Source organism: Labeo rohita, chromosome 3 (genome assembly GCF_022985175.1).
Source record: "Labeo rohita strain BAU-BD-2019 chromosome 3, IGBB_LRoh.1.0, whole genome shotgun sequence".
NCBI lineage: Eukaryota > Metazoa > Chordata > Actinopteri > Cypriniformes > Cyprinidae > Labeo > Labeo rohita.
In genome coordinates this window covers 3312978-3321812 of record NC_066871.1, presented here as the reverse complement: position 1 = coordinate 3321812, position 8835 = coordinate 3312978, and positions in this window count along the sequence as shown.

The window sequence follows — 8835 nt, the reverse complement described above, 5'->3', positions numbered from 1 at the left end:
AAATGTCATTTTTAATGATACAAAAATCATGGAATATTCACACTTTGACTAGATATAATAGTAGTTAATTAATGGTAAACTATATAAACGAATTTAAATGTTGTATTATATGTATTAACAATTTTAACACAACAAATAAAATACATCTCAAAAATCTGTCTTATCTGTGTTTTCAATTTTTTTATCAGCATTTAAAAATAACAAAAAATAAATAAAGTTGGTATTTTAAAATATTAAAACAGATATGTTTACTATAAATACATTTATTATATATTTAAAATAAATATATTTATATTTGGTGTCTTGTATGGTTTATAATATATATAATATATTTATATAAAACAATGTTATATTTTATCTAGTGTAAATAAATAATTAATATAATAACATTAATTATATAGAATATTATTTATATACATGTATTATTACTGCATAATTACATATATTATTTATTATTATTTATTAACATTAAAATTAACATCAAATACTGCTGAATATAAACCTTTAAAATACGAACTTGTTAAATATTGATATATATACAGATATGTGATATATATTGATATATATATGCATATAAAGGTAATGTGCATATTTATAATAATTACATTATTTTTTTATTTAATTATTGAATTATTTTAAATGACATTAAACTCTTTTAAATAAATATATTTATTATATGTATATTTTAATTGAAAATATATATTCACATTTTTCCCAGATATAATAGTACTTAAATAACATTCAAATGTATAATGAACAATAATGTTAAACATTCAAACATTCAATCATTTGATATTATATTGTCAACTTTAACATCACAAATGAAACAATTTTCAAAAATCTCTTATCTGTGTTTCCGTTTTGTTTTTTAATTATCAGCACTTGATATAAAAAGATGTGAGAAAGCTGGTATTTCAAAACAGTAAAACTGATATATTTACTATAAATATATTTCTTATAATTTAAAATAAATATATTTTTATATTTTATCTGGTATAAATCAATCATTTCTATTTATTGTACAAATTATATTATGTGTATAATATGAAATATGTGTGGTGTCTTGTATGTTTCAAGTATAATATATTTATATAAAAAACAATTTTAGGATTTCTGGTGTTAATACGTCATTCTAATAATAATAGTAATTATATATAAAATAATTTATATACATGTATGATTAGTGCAAATTCTATATAATATTTATTATTTATTAACACATTAAAAAAGATTAAACGTCGTTAAATATATATTTTATATATATCTTGTTAAATATTCATATATGATTTGCATATTTAGAATAATTGCAAGAATTATTAAAGTATTTTTAAATTACATTAAAACTTTTTTTTTAAATACATATATTTATTATATTTATATTTTAATTGAAAATATATATTTGATCTGGTTCTGGTACTGGTTAAATAAAATACTACAAAATATATTTAAAATCTACAAGTCAGTTAATAAAAAACATATAAGCGAAAAATAAAAAAAAATAAGGGGTGGTTTAGTTAAGTACTGTCTGGTCTGGAACCCAGAAAAATTGCAAATTCAATGTTTGTTTACTCGGGATGTGAGGGGTAATGGGCCATTATCATTGTACCTTTTTGCTCCATACTCCTGCATTAAGTGTACTATTAGTCATCTTGAATAAATAAATCAGCAAAATAACTTAGCAGCAGAAAACAGAATAATGAATAATGCTCTGACACATAAAGCCAACGAGCCCAGTCTTCAGCATATGCAAACTACTCTGTATGGATGTACGCTAATTATCGTATGATAATTGTGGCTCTGTTTCAAAACCTAGCAAGCTGTTTACAGAGGCGCAATCTTTTACTCCCGACATGAATACTGTTCCAAAAGTCTCTTAAGCATCACGTATATCTTTCATCATGGCAAAGCCAAACCCGTTTCTTTTCATTTCACAGTGCTTAGACAAGCAGACAAGTGTTTGTGAACTAGCGTTTGCTATTTGCATTGCAGAGAATGTTGAGTTTCTCTTCAGTCTATACTTAGAAAAGTATGTCGTAAGTGTTTTTCAGCACCTGTCCTCTTCGTTTGTTCATCATTTCTCTTCTCCTACTATGTCACGTTCAATTCTCTGTGAAATTCCCCAAACGGTAAACAGTGAAATGTGTCAACAGCTTTCATTTTTTTCCCAGCTGCCATCGCGGGCCAAACAATTGGAAAATACAGCAAGTGACCATGGAAACCCAAATACATACGCATACAATACATACAAATACAGACATTTCAATGTTTGATCGCCAAACCACAAGAGGAACCACGGTCTGAGTCGGTTTAGAATAATCCGAGGAGATACAGCGGCCTGTGACGTTATGCAAAAAGAATTAGCAAACAATTGCTGCAACATATGTTTCAAAAATGCTGCAACATATGCTATGTTCCTTTTAAGCTTTCTTTAAAAAGACTTATTTTTCACAAATGTTCAAATAAAAAAAAAATGAAAAGAAAAATGTAATTAATATATGAACAGATCATTTAATACTAAATTATTCATCTATTCATATTTTTACAATGTATTTAATTTTATTAATAATTAATAAACAATAATTCATAATGTTACAATATATATATATATATATATATATATATATATAATTAAAATATATTAATAATTTATTAAGAATTGGTTAATAATAATTAATAATGCGAAAATAATAATCATATTTAAAATAAAATAAAAATAAATATTTAACGTGTGTGTGTGTACACAATGTTTCTAAATATCATGTTTAATTAATTTTCACATAATATTGTTTAGGATAATATAAATATATTAAAAAAAATATTAAAAATGTTAAAATAACAAATACTTTTTAATTAATATATTAATTAATTAATTAGTAAACAATTAAGTCTAAATACTTTTGCTTTCATTTTTGGATTTTTATTTTTCTTTTATAAAATTATTTATTTATTCATTTATTTATCGATTGATTGATGATTGATTTTAATATAATTTAAAAGAACAATATTTAATTACATATATTTTAACGTTCAAATAATATAATATATGTATATAATATATAATAATAATAATATCATTAATGTAAATATATTTTTACGATTATAATTTGTAAACATTCATTTATAAACATGTTTTATATAATGCTTAAAATATGTGTATATATACTATAATATGTGTGTGTGTGTGTGTGTGTGTGTGTGTATTATAAAATATTGTTATATGTTACATATTTAATTAGTTTGTATTAAACAAATTATACACACACACTGTTATAAATATTATGTTAAAATTAATTTTGTTTAACTATATATTTCATAGAATTTTGTTTGGAATAAATTATATATATATATATATATATATATTATAAAAATAAAAACAATTTTAATTAATATATGAATTAAGGAAAAATATTTTGGCTCTTCTTTTTTATTATTATGCTTTTTATTTTTTTTTTAACTATTTAAATATCTAAATATAATTTCAAAGATTAATAATTATTAACTGCGTATATTTGTATATTCAAATAATATTAAAATGTATATTATTCATGCAAATATATTTTTACTTTTATAATTTATAAACACATTAGCAATGCTTAAAAATTTTTGCATATTATGTGTGTCTGTTATAAAATATTCATGCACATGTTATATATTTAAGTTGTTTATATTTTAAAAATTATACACACACACAATATTTATAAATATTACGTTTAATTAATTTTGTTTAGCTGTATATTTAATATAATAATGTTTTAAAAAATATTTGATTACTGAGATATTGAGAATTAGATTTTTAAAATGCGCTTTATTTTTATAAAATAGTTTGTATTTTAAAATATTATATTTATCCATATTTGAACCCATAATATTTTTCTATTATATGTCTGTGTTCCATTCCGTGTAATGAAACGTTAGGTGCTGTTTAATGATTGAATGGTGCTTTCATTGATGAGTATGAGTGTGTGTGTGTGTGTGTGTGTGTGTGTGTGTGTGTGTGTAGTCCAGCAGGTGTGGACGCTTCAGATGTAAATGACGCTGCTGCTGCTGCTCATGTGGAGAACAAGAGCGCCGGATGTTTGCTCACACTAAAGCTGTCTCCATGGCGACGAAGAAACCCGTCCGTCAGCGCGACCAGATGACTGCGTCAGAGCTCGAACTGACATCATCGCACTTCCTGTTTCGAAGAAGACAGCCGAGGCAGCTTCTCTCGTTATTTCTCAAGTTTTAACACAAGCTCCTTTGCGGCCCATTCGCCCAGCTTTCACCTTTAGCGTATTTCGGCCGCGTCTCATGTGAGAGTTCACGCCGACGAGCTCTCACACCTCTGCATATTTACGACAGTCGTGAGGTAGTGAGGGGCGGATTACCATGGCAACATAACAGGTAAATAGAGAGTAAGATAAGAGAATGAGGCGGCTGAAACAACATATTCACACACAGCAAAACTCTGCACATAAGCCACCCACAGATACGAATAACACTGCACTTTCCCCCCTTCCGTCTGGTTATATCTACACGTCCAGCGTTCACTTGTCATTCGTTGGAAGTGCAGAATAGGCTTTACTGGTTGCTTGGATGTAGTAGTAAATCAATATTTGTTATAAATGACACATGTTCAGTTTGGCTCAAATCAAAAATGTACTTTTTATTCTATTTATTTATACTGATAGCACAGATGTCAACATTTGGTGGTTCAAATACCCATGTGAGGTCTCTCTTAAAGTTTCTAAAGGATTTTTTTAATTTTAGTGCATGATTTTCCAGAGACAGGCTTGTCACATCCATAACAGTTCATATTCCTCATAAATAGACACATCAAAATTAAAATGAAGTAACAGTTGTATGTTCTGCGAAGAGCCATCACTTCTCTATTTGTTGGGTATTGTTGTGTCTGGTTTGTGCATTTTAATTCGCAGAAATCCTACAAAGTATCCACCTTATTTTTCCCATAAGAGTGGGCGCAGCCATTTGTAAATTTTTTATGGCTTCCGGTCTCAACCACTTCCAGATATTTTTAGCTGCACAAAAAGCTTGTTTTGTTGCTTGATATTGCAGACTGGTTTGTCTTACCATATTGTTTTAATGTATTATCTTAATTATAAACACATTGGTTTGTAGTGCAAATTGTTTTACCGTTTACTGCACTTCGATATTCTGCTCGTTATTTCCCTATGGTGGATTATGAACCGGACGTCTAACACATTACCAGAAAACAGCTTACTTCTGTATTGAAAAATAAGCTGGACATAGTCTCTCAAAAACTTTGTCGTTTTTTGTCACACCCATAACGCATGATCATTTCCCCTTTTTAAAACAGAAAACTTTGAAAAATTTTCAGTATGACATAATGTGAAAAAAAGTATTTTATTGTGCAATATTAAATATTACATTATAAAAAAAAAATATATAGAAAATTTAAATATTATTTTTTTATTATTATTATTTTATTATTATTTTCAGTATGATTTAATGTTTAAAAAGTAATGCTTTTATTGTGCATTGTATTGTGCATTATTAAATATTCAATTATCCTTTAAATTTGCATATTTTTTTATTTTCAGTATTTGCTTTAATGTTAAAAAATAGTTTTTTAATAAATTTAACATTTTGTGTTTTTTTTTTTTTAAATATTGTTTATATTTATTGTGCATTTATATATATATATATACACTACCGTTCAAAAGTTTGGGGTCAGTAAGACTTGTAATAGTCTTTAAAGTAGTCTCTTATGCTCATCAAGGCTGCATTTATTTGATTAAAAATATAGAAAAAAAACCCAGTAATATTGCAAAATGTTTTTACAATATAAAATAATGTTCCTTCAGCGTCACATGATCCTTCAGAAATCATTCTAATATGCAGATTTATTATTAGAATGATGTTGGATAATATCAACAGTTGTGCTGCCAAATATTTTTTGGAACCTGTCATTTTTTTTTTCAGGATTCTTTCATGAATAACAAGTTTAAAAAGTACAGTGTTTATTCAAAATATAAATATTTTATAACAATGTAAATGATTTATTATTAACTTTTAATAAACTTTTAATTATTAACTTAATACATCCTTGGTGAATAAAAGTATTAATTTCTTAAGAGAAAAAAAAAAAAAAGAAACAATAAAAATGTACTGACCCCAAACTTTTGAACGGTAATGTATATATATATTATTTTCAGTATTTGAATGGTAAAATTTGGATTTTTTTATTATTATTATTTTCAATATGATTTAATGTTTAAGAAGTAATGCTTTTATTGTGCATTGCATTGTGCATTATTAAATATTCAATTATCATTTAATTTTTATTAAATTATTTTATAATTCAATACATTTTATTTTCAGTATTTGCTTTAATGTTAAAAAATAATTTTTTAATGAATTTCACATTATGTGATTATTTTTAGAAATATTGTTTATATTTATTGTGCATTTATATATATATATATATATATAATATTGGGTTTATTTTTTTATTTTTGTTTTATTTTGTATTTGATTTAATGTTAGTAATGTTTAATGTTAATATGTAAATAATGTTTTTATTATGCTATATATATATGTATATATATTGCTGAATTTGTGTATATATAGTATTTTTTTTATATTTTTTCCAGATTTGTCATTTTTATTCTTAATATTTGATTTCATGAATTCTCAGTCTCATATAAAAAAGTAGTTATATAAATACAGAATATATAAAATAATATTTAATATTCAATATAAATCTAAATAATATGTAAAATTAGTTTACAGGTTTGTTTCTTTGTTTGTTTTAAGTCTTTCAGGCCAGTTTAAGATTTCCAGGCCAGGCCTTTCTTCTAAGAAAAGACTACAAACAGGCTAAAGGCTTTCATGTAAGACAGCTGGTGTTCATACTTTTCCATTCACAGCCTTTGTGTAAATTTCCTCTTGATAAATCCTTCCACACACACAATAAATTGTATAGGGTTAGGAAAAAGCCATGTCTCTAGTGCAACGCACAACTCATCTTCTGCAGGACTTTAATAAACATTCATGCCAGTAAAGCAAACACTTAGAGCAGGAGAGCATTTCCAAATGAGACAATAATGGGGAAAAATGGAAATCCATAACACGGGGGAACGTTTTACTGGAATTGAGCCTAATGTGCTGCTGGGTAAGATCAGCTAAAAATCAGTGTCCTGGCTAGTGTACTGAAATAAACTTTGGATTCAGGTATCTACTAAATATGCACAAATGTGTAATGTGTAAAAAATTGAATGAAAATGTCAAACAGTATAAATAAGTTTCAGATTCATGTGGCATCTATTTAAGTAGAGCCATAAATCTGACTTCCAAAAACAGCAACCTGTCCTAAACAAAAGAAGAAAAGGAAACACGAGACAATGACAGACTTTGCATGCAAGTTCAGATATGCACTATTTAGTTCAAGAGACAGATTACGTATCTTAATTTCATATCGTAAGTTCAAACGTGCAAAAGGAAGTTTGAAACTAGGCTAACAAAACCAACACGTTCTAATAGATCAATTAGGTCAAAACACTTGATTTTGCATTTTTGACTACAGCTGAGCAAATGTTATATCAGCACATGCCGTTAACATCTCGACTACCGCTTTAAACAGAACTGCTAAATACAGTATACATCTCTACAGTTTCTCACTGTAATTAAATAAACTGTTTATACAGGCCAGGCCAAGAGAACTAAATCAGAGTCTCTTGTGAATAACAAAAAATGTACAGTAGTGGACTGGGAGACTGCTGGATCACAGGTAGTGATACACGACTGCCCTCTGCTGGCCTTAAAGTGACAGAACGAGAAAGATGAATTATGTTTTTTGAGATGGAAAGTACATTGGGTTTTTATATATATATATATATATAATTTTATATAATTTATATTACAATTTAAAATAATTATTTTTTATTTTAATGTACTTTAAAATATAATTTATTCTTGTGAGGCAAAGCTGAATTTTCATCAGCCATTTCTCCAGTCTTCAGTGCCACATGATCCTTCAGAAATCATTCTAATATGCTCAATGTTGAAAACAGTTTTTTGCTGCTCAATATTTTTGGGAACCTGTGATACTTTTTAATCAGTCTTCGACAAGAGCATTTATTAAAAATATAAATATTTTCTAATAATAGAAGTCTTCACTGACACTTTTTGTCAATTTAACACAAACTTGCAGAATAAAAGTATAGATTCAAACTTTTGAATGGTAATGTATATTGTTACTAAATATTTATATTTTTAAAAATTAAATTAAATTAAATTAAATTACATTTTAATTTAAAAATCTCACTTCTGCATGGGTAATTTTACAAATATTTAACCAAAACAATTGAATTGAATTGAATTATTAGGGTGGTGAAATATTTGTAAAAGTGTGAAAAAATTCCTTTTTTATATAGTATCTTGACTTTTACTTTATCTTTAACTTTATTTATTTAGTTAACAAAGTTAGTAAGTAATTTAGTTAAATAAGTTAGTTCAAGCAATATTTGGTCCAAAAAAACATTTTTATATTTTAAACATTCAACCATTCAAATAAAATAAAATAAAAATGTTAAATAATAAATAATAAAAATGAAATAAATAAATAAATAAATAATAATTTTAAAATCACCTCACACTTCTGGACAATCTTACAAATACTTCACCATTTAAATTTAAAATAAAATAAAGTAAAATCAAATAAATGAATAAAACAAAATGAAAGAAAATTAAATGAAAAAAAAAATTCTCACTTCTATGTGGCAATTTTACCCATTTTTAACCACACCCATTTAGTTTAATTTTTTTTTTCATTTATAGTAATATCTTGACTTTTACTTTAACTTTATTTAGTTA